The following is a 14,473-nucleotide window of genomic DNA, read 5'->3' on the forward strand; positions in this document are numbered from 1 at the left end:
CCGAGGCCTCTAGCCCCCGTTCCTCTTAACAGCAATTTATATTATCACACAGGTAAAAATGTCACCGGCTCCTCGTCTTTCTGCCTTCGCACCTGTTCGCGTAGAATAATTTAGAGGTCGGCACGCTTTCGTAAAAGCTCGGCTCGAGATCGATTCGTATCACACGAGGCAGAGAGAAGGAAAGTTATCGCGATAACCGGTCGGATAGAGAGGCCCGTGGACATAGAAGCCACCGAAGCCTCGATTTTTATCTTCTAAATCGTCCCTTCGAGGCAACCGACTGGCCATCCTCTTTCGAGTTATCGTGAAACGGTAGCGACACACTGGCCGAGGAGGACCAGGCCTGGCCGCGGCCGTTTTCAGCCAGGGTGACTTATTATACACGTGTGCCGGATAGGAGGCACACGATGTCGCCTTCCTTTATCGAACGCATCGAACAGGTTTAATTACCACCGGTTGTAAATTTCTTTGCGGTGTCCTGCTGGCTCTTCGGATCGTGCCCCGCGGCACTCCGCGCCGCGCCATTTCACGTCCAGCAATTCTGACTTTGACGTCTTGCTCGGCACGCGGTACCGGTTTAATAAACAAATCTGCCGGCTTTTAAATTATCCCGACGCCAGGATTTTTCCAATCCTCACGCGGATCTGCTCCTGCGTCCATTTCTGCCCCGCGATTCGACCAAGATTACGTCCTCTTAGAGCCACGACATCTCGTCTGCATGAGCTACAGCCTGACTTCTTTGTCGGAACTAGGAGACCGCCAGGATTGCTCAAGAACGAGTAGGCAGAAATTCGTGAAGCTTGGATTTTACTTAGGTGATTATTTAGGTGATTTTATATAGGTGAAATTTGCCAGGGTTTGTCAAGTTGGTTAATGTTAGGTTGAGTAACCCTTTGCACTCGACGAGTTTTTCATGACAGAAAAATAATAATTCGAAGACTTTCTGTCATAAAGTCGGCGATATTTTTAACACGGTAAATAGGAAATCGTATGCAAATTAAGACGTAGGATTATTTTACTTCGACATTCCACGCATCGTTGGGTAATTTTAAATTTGATGTATTAATTAACATAGATCTTTAGAATCTGATTAAATAGCAACTGGGAGTCGCCTCTCTAGTGCTAAGGATTAAAGTCAAATACGATCCATTGATTGGAATCTAACAGCTCGGCGTCTGAAAAGATAAATCTGTCGCTTTGTCTATTGTCTGAGAATATAGACAATTGTTTCCCATTTTTGTTGGACGTTAACTATTCCCAAAAGAATTTCACCGTCTCCAAGAATATTAAATTATACTAAACAACGCTAAATAATTCTATTCGAATAATTATATTCGTTATACTATTCCAAAATAGTACTTCAACTCGAGGAAAGCAGGTCGTGCGTACACAAACGCGAGAGTACCCTCCAAGAACTTAACATAACCTCAAACCCCTATCACGTTACCAAGAACACCTGTAGCAGTATAATTCTCAAATAATTCTCTCCGATCTAAAGTGAAACGAAGTCCCAATACATCCACTAATCTCCATTTTCTTCACCCCCTGATCTCAATCACCTCCCATAACCTCCAACTCATTTTAACACGCGCAAAATTTCTAAGGGTTATAAAAATTTATACAAATTTATCGCGAATAGAATAAGTATGCAGTGCCTACCTAAAATTAAATAATCTTGTAATGCACTGTTTCTCATAATAAATCTGCACTGCGAGGGATTAGTACTGAAATAGCGAAGAATCTTCGAAAGCTAATTCTCGAATGACGAAGAAACCGTCAAATTCGTCAAGGAATTTAGAAGAAAAGGCGGACCATGGGGCAAAAAATGGCAGTGAAACGTTTACGCGCGCGTTCATGGCAAATTATCGATGGAGTCCTCCTTTTCGGATCGAAAGGCCTTCGTGATCGGGCACGAACCGACGATTCGCGGACGCGCGTGGACCGTTTAACCCATCGCTTTAATTCGACGTCTGGTTCCAAGGGCCTATATAATTGTCGAGCAGAAGGTACTGTCCGTTGCGCAAGAAACCAAGTTGGACCAAGGACTCCGATGGGACGATCGAGCTTCTTCGATGTTCCTGGAACGCACCGGAGGATCTTCTTCGCGAAGCGTTCCGGGGCACTCGCGTGCCACGACTCCGCCGGTTATTACATCTTCCTCAAACAGGGAACCAGCGTATTACACAACCATTCCAATTTCTACTTTCCGTCGGTTCGTCTTTGTCTTTAACTTCTCAGCCACGCGATTCGCACCAGGCGAAACTACCTTTTGCAACGCGATCCAAGTCCGCAGACGTTGCGTAAGGACGATCGAACTTTTCGGATGATCCAGGCTTCGGGAGGATAATCCTCGTTGAAGTTGCTTTGTACGCTTCGGTTCTGACAGGGTTGTCGATCTGAGAGGATTGTGGAATAATCGTAATTCGATTTAATTTGAGAATAAATTGGAGGAATTTTGGGGAATGATTGGATATCATTCGATTTTGCGCGATGGTGATCTAATTTTTGAGATAATCGAGGTTTGAAGAAAATGATTTCTTTATTCAGTCGCTTTTTGATGTTGTGTTTTAACTGTATTGATTTGAGAGGATTATAGAATAATTAAAATATAGTTTAATTTGAGAGTAAACTCGAGAAATTTTGGAAAATTATTGAATATTACGAGTTTTACATAATGGTGATCCAATTTTTGAGATAATCGAGGTTCGAAAAGAATGGTTTTCGTTGGAGTTGTCATCCATAGATATATTTTATCAACATTGATTTCGAAGAATTATAAAATAATTATCACGTTCGTAATTATCATGCGAGAACAATCGAATTTTTAATGTAAATGGAACTATAGGGATCTTGGTTTCGCAATCGAATTTTATACCACTGTTATAATTCTTTTCCGTATCTTATTTTCAGTATTTTCTGTATCTGGTATTTAACTTAACTTAGAAGTAGGCGAGACGATTTTTGCAATACGATTAGATTTCACGTTCTTTATATTTTGTCATACAGTACTATCGAATTTTAGTGCCGTTATATAGCCGCAATCGAACCTCGTCGATTTTGCGCTTTGCGACCGCGTTCCAACATTAATCTAACTTTTTGTAACGCCATCAGATTTTATGAGCGTTGCGCGAAGATAATCGATCGTAACCCTTAAAATAAGGGCGAGGAAATGAACCTATAAATCGTAAGAAATAGAGAAAATTAAAAGTGAGATATACCCGTTTTTCAATGATAACGCGTCGCATAAACAACTTGAACTCCCCACAAAAATGTCTCAAATTAAAAATATTAAATCATAAAATTCTTTACTACTTTTATCCCTCGGCATCTTCCCCTTGGCTTTCTTCCTTAAGGTAATCTTTTTACCCTTCGTGGAAAATCGTAAAACTTCTCGTTGCTCTTTGAAAAAAGGAAAATAAAATTTTTGAAAAATAGGAAAAGAAAAAGTAGAACACCAGGAAACGTGGAATCGATTTCGATCGGAATAGATATCGTTAATGTAACATGCCTGCGTTACGATTTCATTGAACACGACTAGAAGACGTGGATCGCAGTCGCGTGAGCGTGAAGAAAAGTTTTCAGGCGTTAAAAAACTTTCGACATGCCGCAATACGCCGCTTGCCAGAGGAGACGCGATTGTCACGCACGGAAACGTGCCGGTGGATGTACGTAAAGTACCGTAGAAAACTCGGTAACAACGACTCGCGAACGAAGGCACGAGAGTAATTATCCTCCCGAGAAACAAAAGAAATTAATCGATCCGCCAGATCGCCGTGAATTTCACCGGCTCCCAAAGGCAAATTTTATTCCATGTACGATCACGTGCGGGTACTCCGGGTGAACTTTGGTGAACTTAGGATGTCGAGTTTCCCCGATTACGATGAACCTTCGAATATTATTAACGAAAGCTGACCAGAATAGTACGATATTGAACTCCCTCGAGGAACCATTTATAAATTGATGATATGGAATGATATTATTGACGAAAAGTCGATAACGATGTGACACTCTATAGCTCACTCGCTAATAACCTAGTAGCTGACTGTGATTGAAACTCCTCAAATAGAAAAAGGAAACAGAAATAATAATACTTAATCCCATCTCTTATTGAATAATTTCAGAAGATTAATATTAACGTTCTTTTTACAGGAACTAACAATCTCTATTCTCAAGAAATAAACCACGGAGCTGACGGAATACACGGAGAACTTCACCCACGAAGACATCTCGCCCAAAACACTATGAGAGGTTTAACCAAAACGTTTGCGACGCACCAGAACCGATACAACGAAACTTGCCCGTGCACAAACTCGATAGAACGGAACCTAAGATAAAACTAGAAGCGTGGAACAGCCATCCATCGGACGATCATCCCCTCGCTGCATGAATCCGCGTGGCGCGAAGTCAACCCTGACCCGGGTTGCCGCTGCTCCGCCGCCTCGTGGAATCGCCTCGTCGAGCCACCCAAACGCCAGGCTCGACTCGATCGCAGCGAGAAGTAGGAGTGGAGGATCGGCAGTGGACTCGTGGAGGAGGAAAGGCAACTGTAGAGAAGAGCCACTCAGCCCGCCCACCCCCGTATCTCCGTCTCCGTTCGATCTTCCCTCTGCCGTAGAGCGATCGACTGAATGGTTCGCGTGGAAACGGTAACGCTCGCGAAACCGGGGAGTGGGTGTCGGCGAGAGAGGAAGAAAACGGCGGAAGAAAGCGGCGAAAGGAAGAAAGAAAGAAAGAAACGGGCCGGAACAGAGACCAAGGGACTTTCCGTGGCCGCCTGGGCCACGGCCCTGGGCAAGGTGGGCCACGGGCCACAGGGGCAGCCCGCGCCGTTCAGCACGCGACGACACGCTACCGTCACCTTCTCCCCTCTATAAACCCCTTCCCATCATCCTCCATCTCGCTTCGTTCTCACCGAACCGCATCATCCGGCTGCCTCGCACCAGCACCCGCTGCACCCATACGTAGTCGTTTCTGCACCAACGGGCACCACGACCGAAGCGTGCACCGCTCGTGGCACAGGGTACGGGGGACCAAATCGAAAGCAAAGCCCGTAACCCCCGTTCGCGGGCCGAGCCCACTTCAGACACGTCGTGTCCTCCGCGTGGTCCACGTCATTTCGTCCTGGTCATCCGCCTCTTCCATCTTCCACCTCTCGTCCTTGTCGCTTCTGCAGCCTCGCCGGATGAACCTCGTTCTTCCTCCAACCTGGTCCTCGTCCCGACCTCTTCTCTCCAAAAGTTCCACCTATTCCCCTCTTCGTCCTTCCCGAGTACCCTCCCACCCCGTCTGCGCCTCGGGTGCTTCCTTCTCCGTCCCGCCTTCGTCTCGCTTCTTTCCGACGCTCTGCGTCCCTCCTGCTCCCTCCTTTCGGCCGTCCTTCTCGCCGCACGCTCGCCGGCCAACCGCAGTCGTCCAGCGCGCGTTTGCCCTCGTCGCGCGGACCTGCCACTCCGACGGCTACCAGGAGTAGCTGCACGCGCGCACGAGGTGCCCAGCGCCTGGAGGAGGTCCAGGAAGACACCGGAGAGCGGTACCACTGGAGCGCCGGCGACCGGCACGAGTGCGGATCCGAGCTTTCGCTCCACGGAGACGCGATCGATTCTTCTTCCGCGAGGAGTATTCGGCTATTGCACGATTTTTCCATTCGATCGACCAACGAGTCCAGTCGCTTCGTTCGGTCGGTCGATCGGTATCGTTGGCGGGAACATTTTGGAGTGAACGAGATACAGTGCCAGAGCAGAGACTGCAGGAGTGACGCGTTGACACTCCGCGAGGATTGGATTCCGGTGGTTCGAAGGAACAGATAGATGATCTTCGAGAGGATGAAAGCAGTACCGTCGTTGGTACTCTGCGAAGAGTAGATACACCGAACTGAGAGTCCTCGGAGATCCGCAGGTTACGAATTAGAAACTCGGGGAGACGGCAAGTGTCGAAATCGGAGGTCCTTGAAGAATTCGGGAATACCGGTTTATCGGACGACGAGGAATGATGAGTGTCGACCGCGGGAACAGGAAGGAAGCGAGCTGATGGTGCCTGGGACGAGAAGCCAGCTCGGGGATGACATTTAGCCCGCGTCCTACGGACCGATCGCGTTGATCGCGAGTCATTAACCAGACAATCGACGTGTCGGCCTTTGACGACGCGCGCGAACACCGAGCTAAGAGAGAAACTCCTCGTGGCCGTCACACGTCGTAGGTGTATCATTATAGAGTCTGATTTCTCCTTCTTCCTGCCGCACCGCGCATCCAAACGTCGTGAAAGCGGAATCGCTTCCTGCGACCAAAAGTGTCACGGAAGATCGGTGTCTGAATTATGGCGAGAATTATGGTGTCCACGCGGATAGAAAAAGTGGAAGATTAAAGGACTTCCGGAACGGTTTCGACGCGAGCAGAGGAAAGCAGCAGTGAAGGTGTTCGAGATCTCCTGGGTGAGAAGCGGAAGAGGTTCTTGCTGAAGGAAAAAATCGACAGGTAGGTGGATTATTATCGTATCTTCATTGGTATATTTTACACTAAAATAGGATATCAAAGTTAAGATTGACATTCGAGATTAGTATAATTAAATGGATCACACGTCGAGTTGAAAATAAGATGACGTACGCGAAATGGAAATTTATGGCATTGTTTTTATCTGTGCTTTAAATACACCGGGATTTTGGATAGTTTTGGGACGTAAGCTGGGTAATGTTTGTTTGTTAAAGGTTGCGTTTCCTTGACGGTGATTTGCATAACTTATTGGAGTTCTAAGTCGTGGAATATTTTAATGAGTACAAAGTTATTCAAGTAGATCCATTCATTTAGATAACCCCTGTAATTTACAGACTAACTGTTCTCCTGCAGTTACATGTATCGTAGAATCCACCTTTGCGAGATTCGTTTCCATGCGGAAACTTGCCATAAAATTATTCGTCCCTGGAAAAAAGATTTTTGATACATCGATTATTTTAGGCTCTCATATAGACCATTCAGAAGTATACTGAAGTTAAAGAATTTATCGATTTTTCTTCCGTTTCGTTAAAATAAATCTTAGTTCGAATATCTACAACTTTCAGAAAGATAAATTGGAATATGGAACTCCAAAGATCGGATACTCCTTATCTTCCAATTACCCTTCACGCGTGGTCAAATTACAAAATCACGTAAATAAAAAGCACCCAGCCATCTTATTTTAAATACCAAACAGACAAATACAAATTATTTTACCAAAGATCTAAATTAGTACAAACGCATCTCCCACGACGAATAATCTTAAAATTAAAATTGAATAAAGCTCTCAAATTCCTGAAATCTCAGTGTCTCCAAATCCCAATAAACCCCCATTTCTCGCAATAATAAACGCAAAAATACCATCATAGTGGAGCTCCACTGCAACAAAAATTCCCCAGACATCGCAAAATCTCGAAACCTCTGAATCCCAGGAGAATTAATTTCCTCGCAATAATAATCAACGCAGAAATACCATGGGGCTGTGACGAATCAAAAATTTCCCATGCTCCCAGAGGGCTTCGAATTTCCGAAATCTCGGGGCATCGAAATCCCAGCGAAAGGAATTTCCACGGAATAATAAGAAACGAAAAGATAGCATTATCGCGGTGGGCTGGACGAAAGGAAAAACGACAGAGGGAAGCAAAGGAACACGTGTGACCGTGGCCAAATCACGTCCCTGTGGTTGCTCAGAATCGGCAGCGAGTCGCCTCTTCCCACCGGAGGGACTCGATAACCCGAAATGAAGGGTATCATCGTGCGGTCGTATGCGTGTCAATGACATAACACGAAAATCAGCGGCGCTAATTACGCGATAACGATCCACCGTTAGGGGTCTCGGCATGGCGGAGAGGAACAGTGCCGCGCCGGTTCTTTCCATCGGCTAAAGAAGAAAGGAAGAACGCGAGCATGGACGATCGAATTGCCCATGACTTCGTCCAAAGAAGGAAGCCGTGAATATACTCGCGTGTATATACATGTACATACGCGTATATATTTCGTATATACGTGTACACGTGTGCCCAGCTTTTTCAGTTTAATACATCCTTCCATGGATCAAATTCGTTCTCTCTGCAAGTCGAATGCATCTTGGTTACTTTTGCACAGTGTGAGCCTCTTGGAACTGTGCGATCTTATTAAAGAAATTAGGTATTTTCGTTGTTGTATATACAGGGTGGGTCACTACGTATTGCCATCTGGATATACATCATTATGGTTAGGTATAGCAAAAAATGTTTCAGATGAAGTTGAATGGTTTTGAGAGAGGCATATTCTGATGGTACTAGTTCTTTTGTAGATGGACGTGTAAAGAACATATGAAGGTCGTTAATATTTTTTTAACGGAATCATATACTTTTTATTACATCAGTTCATGCTCCTTCATATTCTGTATAAAAGGTATTAACCTATTTATGTTAAAAAATCATTAGTTTAGGAGATATTTTAATTTTAATGTTGGTAGGAAATTTTGATTACATTGCATACAGGGTGGATCTTTATAGTTAATGTAACTTAACATTTCGAGTTTTCGTATGTATATGATATAAGTAACTTGACAAAAATCGAGCCTCTTCTTGTTGTTGTCTCATATTTTACCATTCGCTAGAAAATAATTTTTTATCGTGACTTTTGTCACTATGTAATTGAAGATAGTCAAGGTGGTCACGTTATATGATTCACTATATATGATTTGAAATTTCGGAACGGTAAATTATAATAGCATTTAGATAGTATAGAGAGTCAAATTTGTAGGAGAACTTGATTCGTAAAATGGCGAATTTAACCTTTTTAGTACTTTAGAGTCGATATATCTGCCCTCCATCTTCACTATAATTTTATCTTCTGCCATTCGTTATCAACTTTTACTAAAAATAATTTCTTCCTCTCTTCCGTGTAAAACTGTAACACGTTCGTTTCGCTTTAAAATAAAGTAAAAATCGTGAAAATATCTCGGTTTTTAATAGCAATATTCCAAGGAATACCTGAAAAATCGTCGGTAGAATATCTTTATGCGAAACTTATGAGGTACGATAACTTGCAGAAATGTGAATAGGTTTTATAAAATGACGAATTTGGAGTGAAAAATCCGTGTACACGTACACGTGTATAAACGAGCGACACGCGTATCCTTGTGTACGTGTACCCGTCCAAGTACACCGGCACACACGTACACGCGTTTATTCGGTTTGGATATACGCGATAAATATTAAAGTTCCTTATAAAACACAAAGTTCTGCCGCTCTGCTTGGCCGGCGCACCGGGGGCCTCTGACACGCCATTGCTTCATTTAAAATGCAAATTCGTCCGTGTGGCGTGAACCACAGCGGCCCGAATTATTCTAATTACCCCCCTCCAGTCCCCTGTCCGCCCTTTTTGCTCGTTGCCTCGCCGCGCTCTCGAAAGCTCACCAGGCCTCTTGTGCTCGCCTTCGATATATTCGAGGGAGAAAAATCGAGATTCCGCTAAATCCGTGCTTGCGGCCGACATTGCCGATAAGCGACAACCGTCGGTTCGGATAACCTTGAGCGACATGGCCCCGAAAATATTCCACGTACCTCGGCATTTGCTGTTCCTTCCACAAATCACCGACACGACGTACTCGTGTCCTTCGTACCACCGATTAAATACCGCGAAATTATGAATTTCTTTCACCGGAAATAATTGGGCCTTCGTTCATCCTGCTTCTATCGCGCGAAGCGTATTTTTGCGGATTCCGCGCGGGTATCGGTCGAATATCGAAGCGCAAAAATCGCGACGCGGTATTTACTCGAGTATCGTTCACCGATAACGTGTTATTAATTTCCGATGATCAGGGATTAAACGCTTAGATCGCCAGTGATCGCCAGTGTTCGCCATTGATCGCCACGATGACGATTGTGCCAAGGAAATTCACTCCAAATTTCATCAGCTGAATATACGGGGTGTCGAGGCTTCGAGAACTCGCTTCTAACACTCGATGAGATGAATTAACGTACTTTTAATAAATTTGTTTATGGGGATACTTAAAAATCATAGTTACAAATATCCCAATAGATGTATGAAGACGAAGAAGGGATGAATATAACATGACATGATACATCGATCGGCGATCCACAGAAGCGACTCCTGGGTTGCAACTGTAGCGAATCTATAAGAAAGAAGCCACGATCGTGATAGAGAAGCTTTGCTCTAAATTTGTGTGACAAAGGGTGTATTCCCATCGATACTAACTAATAAAAGTATTTAGTAATAATTTCGCGTTGACAATCCTGAAGGAACTTCTGAATCATTTTCTCGATTATCGTCGACCAGATTCGGCACCAATCTCCAAAAATCGATGGAACCAGCTGGAACCGAGTAAAAGAACTATGAAAAGTCGAAAGTACGCATAACCAGCGGTAAGAATCCTCCTTCCTCACTGGGGAGGAAAATAGGGATAAAGAGGAAGAAGCTAGCGTGAGGCAGTAGCCGCGGTAGCCGTGGCCAGTGTGTACGCAGAAACGTGTTAAAGTGTGCTAGAAACGAGCATAGATTATCGTGGGTAACGTGTTCACGATCCGAGCGAGATGTCGTGTGCATGTAGGCCTAATATATTCAGATTTTTATGGCTGGTGGCATATCGGAGATACGGCGGTCCACCCCCGTCCCCTGCTACCACCCTGGCCGCGGTATAGCGTTCGCTGTGTCGGAGCAAGCCTTCTCCACGTACCACTTAAAGCGCGGGGTAACCTAATGAATAAACAAAAACTAGATTTCGCTTAGGGCTTACACGTAAAAGCGTGACCTTACTGGCGATTTACCGCCTGCGGTTCTCAAATCGAACCTTTTCCACGACCAGACGAGCTGGATACAAGGTGTAACGAGGAAAAGCGTCCACCAACCCCCTCCTTCGTATTCCTGGTCAATCGTGATTTCATCGCTGGTCGAGATAAGGAGATTCGTGTACGAGTTTCACGCGGAACGACGCTTCACGCGAGCATAAGCGATGGTATCTTGTATCTCTTCTCTTGCAAGTATCTCTGAAAATGATTTTTCGAGAGTCTCTCTTCGGTGGATCGCGAGTGTTAGAAGGGTTGGTTGCGATTGGGGAAGATGGTTCGAATAAATTGGAATTCGAGAAAGCTCTTTCGAGGTTAGTGGTAGGGAGAGGAGTCTTTAGTTTATGGGGTTGTCGTTGAGAGAATGATACACTGTGTTTGGGGAAAGGAAGGGAATTTAGAATTTTGTTCATTCCATGCTGTATACCTTCTTGTGCGGGCATCGATGTCACCGTAGTTACAACTTACTCCAGAGTTCTCGAATTACCGTGATCGAGTATAGGTATTTCATTTCTCTCGAGTGTTTAATTCTACAAGATGTAATTGGTCAATTAAAATGAAACGCATTCCCGATGAACAAATTTTCAAATTTGCGAGGAAATCACAATCGTGCAGCTAATTAACAATTACAAATGTATTTAAATTACTGTGACATTAAACCCGAATCACATCTCCATCAGAGTTAGGTGATATTTATGGATAATTCTCTCAAGTACTATTTTAAATAATAGATTCTTAAAATTAAAATAAAACAGTATTTGAAATAAGAAATGAAATTGCAGTAAATAAACTATTTCATTCTGCAAATGTAGAGAATAAAATAAAACACTTTGCCTTTGAATTTTAAGTTAGTGTTATATTTTTAACGAAAATGGTTGACGTATTGCAAAACGAGATACGATAATAATTCGGAATATTTGCAAATGAAATGTACAATTATATTTTTTCTGAATACACCGATTCGCGTGTAACAAAATTTGGCACGAACTGGGTTGCACCTCGAATAAATCGCTATTTGCGAATATTTTCGAAAGTACATTTTTGCGAAGAAATAAAATACTTTATTTTCAAAAATGTACACGCGATTTAATGTAGCATTTTACTCAGCTCTAATGGAGATTCTCCGTAGCACACCTTCAGCTTGCTTAAAATTCCGCCTGGCTGGCTGGACGAATTTCACCGTTTTCACAATTTCTGCACGCCCCTGGTCGCCCTGTTTTTGCCGCGACGTCCATCAGGCCTTTAGGCGCGAGTTTCGGCCAGGTAGCGTAATTGAAACATCGGTATCGTAGCGTGGCCGAAAGAAATTCAGAGCTCGGCCCCTCGAGGGCCGGGAGAAAAATTCAGCGTGTCGGTGAGCAAGCGTTCGGTTCGTACGTCACTTTTGCACGTACCGCGGTTGCACGACGAGAGAGGACAGGACGAAGGAAGAAATAAAGCGGGAGGCGGGACACGTGTTCACGAGAGAGTAACACCGGCAAAACACGTGGCGCGCGAGAAATGCGGCGAACGATCCGCGTTGCCGGGGCCTGTTTGATTTATAATAATCGTTCAATCCTCATTACCGAGATATTTTATTGTGGCGACCGCTGTTCGACGAGAAACTCCGCCGCCTCGGAATTTCCGATCATCCTTTCGAATCGCGCGCGACCCCGCGCCGCCTACGAAAGAAAACCCCGGCTAATTTCTTTCTAGCTGGAATGAAGGAAGCGTTTTGCACCGTGAATGCTTAATGTCGCCAATTATCCATAATGGAGATCGCGGTTCAACAATGTTTCCTCGTGAACAACTGCGGAGATGTTTAATTCCCATTCAGGATCATCGATCGCCATCATCGATCGAGATGCAATCTAGATGAGACATGAAAGTGGTTGAACGTGTCTATAAAAATTTTTCTTCAATTTTCCAGAATTTTTTATGTATAGTTATTTTAAGATTCTACTTTCTCCATCGTAGAGTTTGAGTTTGTGTTTGGGGAGAAAATGGAAGTTGAAAATGCTCGTCGAGATTAATAGAATAACTAAAATGGCTTGAAAAATTGTATATTTCAGTAAATCATATTTCAGAGAAATTAATTAGAACAGAATTACAAACTCGATCTAACGATTCTATTTTCTGATTTTTTGTAAAAATAATTTTATATTATTATTAGATAAATGGACGTGGTAGAAAATAAGTAAACAATTAATTCCTTTTAGATCCTTGATTCACAATTAGACTGCTTTCATACAATTACTCACGCATATTTGTGACTGTATAAGGGAGAACGGCGCGTGTCACAATCTCAAATAATTCTGATTTATTTGTTACTGGCTTTACGAAACATACAATTCGCGTATTTCTTCGACAAAAATTTTCATTTTCCTTCTATTTAAATTTGCATATCGATATATCGAATGTTATCCTTACTATGATTGCGAAAGAAGATATCGTTGTAATATTCCAATAAAGCTGAATATAAATAAAAATTGTAGACATTTCGAGAGATTCACAATTAGACTACTTTTATATAATTATTCACGCATATTTGGGATTGTATAAGGGAAAACGGTGCGTGTCACAATCTCAAATAATTCTGATTTATTTATTACTGGCTTTACGAAACATACAATTCGCGTATTTCTTCGACAAAAATTTTCATTTTCCTTCTATTTAAATTTGCATATCGATATATCGAATGTTATCCTTACTATGATTGCGAAAGAAGATATCGTTGTAATATTCCAATAAAGCTGAATATAAATAAAAATTGTAGACATTTCGAGAGATTCACAATTAGACTACTTTTATATAATTATTCACGCATATTTGGGATTGTATAAGGGAAAACGGCGCGTGTCACATTCTCAAATAATTCTGATTTATTTATTACTGGCTTTACGAAACATACAATTCGCGTATTTCTTCTACAAAAATTCTCATTTTCCTTCTATTTAAATTTGCATATCGATATGTCGGATGTTATCGTTACTGTAATTGCGAAAAAAGATATCGTTTTAATATTGGATGTAAGCTGAATATAAATAAAAATTGTAGAAAACTCGAGAGCGTTCGACGAGGATTTATCAAGGGGATCGATCCAATTAAATTAATACTTGTCACGTTGCGCTCTTCTTCCCGGTCATGTCTGCGAACAAATAAAGGGTGACTGCGTTTCGTGCAACTGCAAACGCTGCTTTTAACGAGTAACGCTTGACACCTTGAAATCGCTTCGTGATGGAATTTGGTATCCGCGAACTTTACAAACGCCATATACGTAGGGTCGAGTTTTTTCGATAGCGATCGTCGACGGCGTAATAACTTTGCACCGTCAATTTTCCAGGTCTTTGCACGGATGCAGGACAAAAATGTCCGACTCGTTTTCTCGCGGGACGCCAGCTCGAATACGACATTCTCGATTTCTTGCGAATCTCGAATTTTCGCCGATACACGATGCGGTCTCACGTTCGTTTTAACCACGTCCATTTTTCTCATACCTGTCCGATATCTTCGATTCGAAATAGTACAGCTGCGAGAAAGTAAAAGGGCTAACAAAAAATTACGTGTCTCACAATTTTTACTTTCGTTTCGATATCGATTATCCCAGATGGTACAACGAATTTCGCAATTTTTATTTACGCTGCAAGATCGATACTGTACCTTGAAAAAGGCACTTCGTTGTAAGTAGAATGCTAAGAGTTAAAACGTGCATTA

At 43.0% G+C, this 14,473-nt stretch overlaps 1 long non-coding RNA gene across 1 annotated transcript in view; it reads left to right on the forward strand.

Moving 5' to 3' along the window:
* The window catches only part of LOC108547576 (uncharacterized), a 30,343-nt gene extending 24,950 nt beyond the window's left edge, over positions 1-5,393 (forward strand). Inside the window, exon 5 of the long non-coding RNA XR_001890215.1 lies at positions 4,150-5,393. This is a non-coding gene — a long non-coding RNA (uncharacterized LOC108547576). The remainder of the gene's footprint in view (positions 1-4,149) is intronic.
* Positions 5,394-14,473: the final 9,080 nt, after the last annotated feature.

The sequence above is a fragment of the Eufriesea mexicana genome, unplaced genomic scaffold, assembly GCF_001483705.2.
Source record: "Eufriesea mexicana isolate 0111107269 unplaced genomic scaffold, ASM148370v2 scaffold1121, whole genome shotgun sequence".
NCBI classification, from domain to species: Eukaryota; Metazoa; Arthropoda; class Insecta; order Hymenoptera; family Apidae; genus Eufriesea; species Eufriesea mexicana.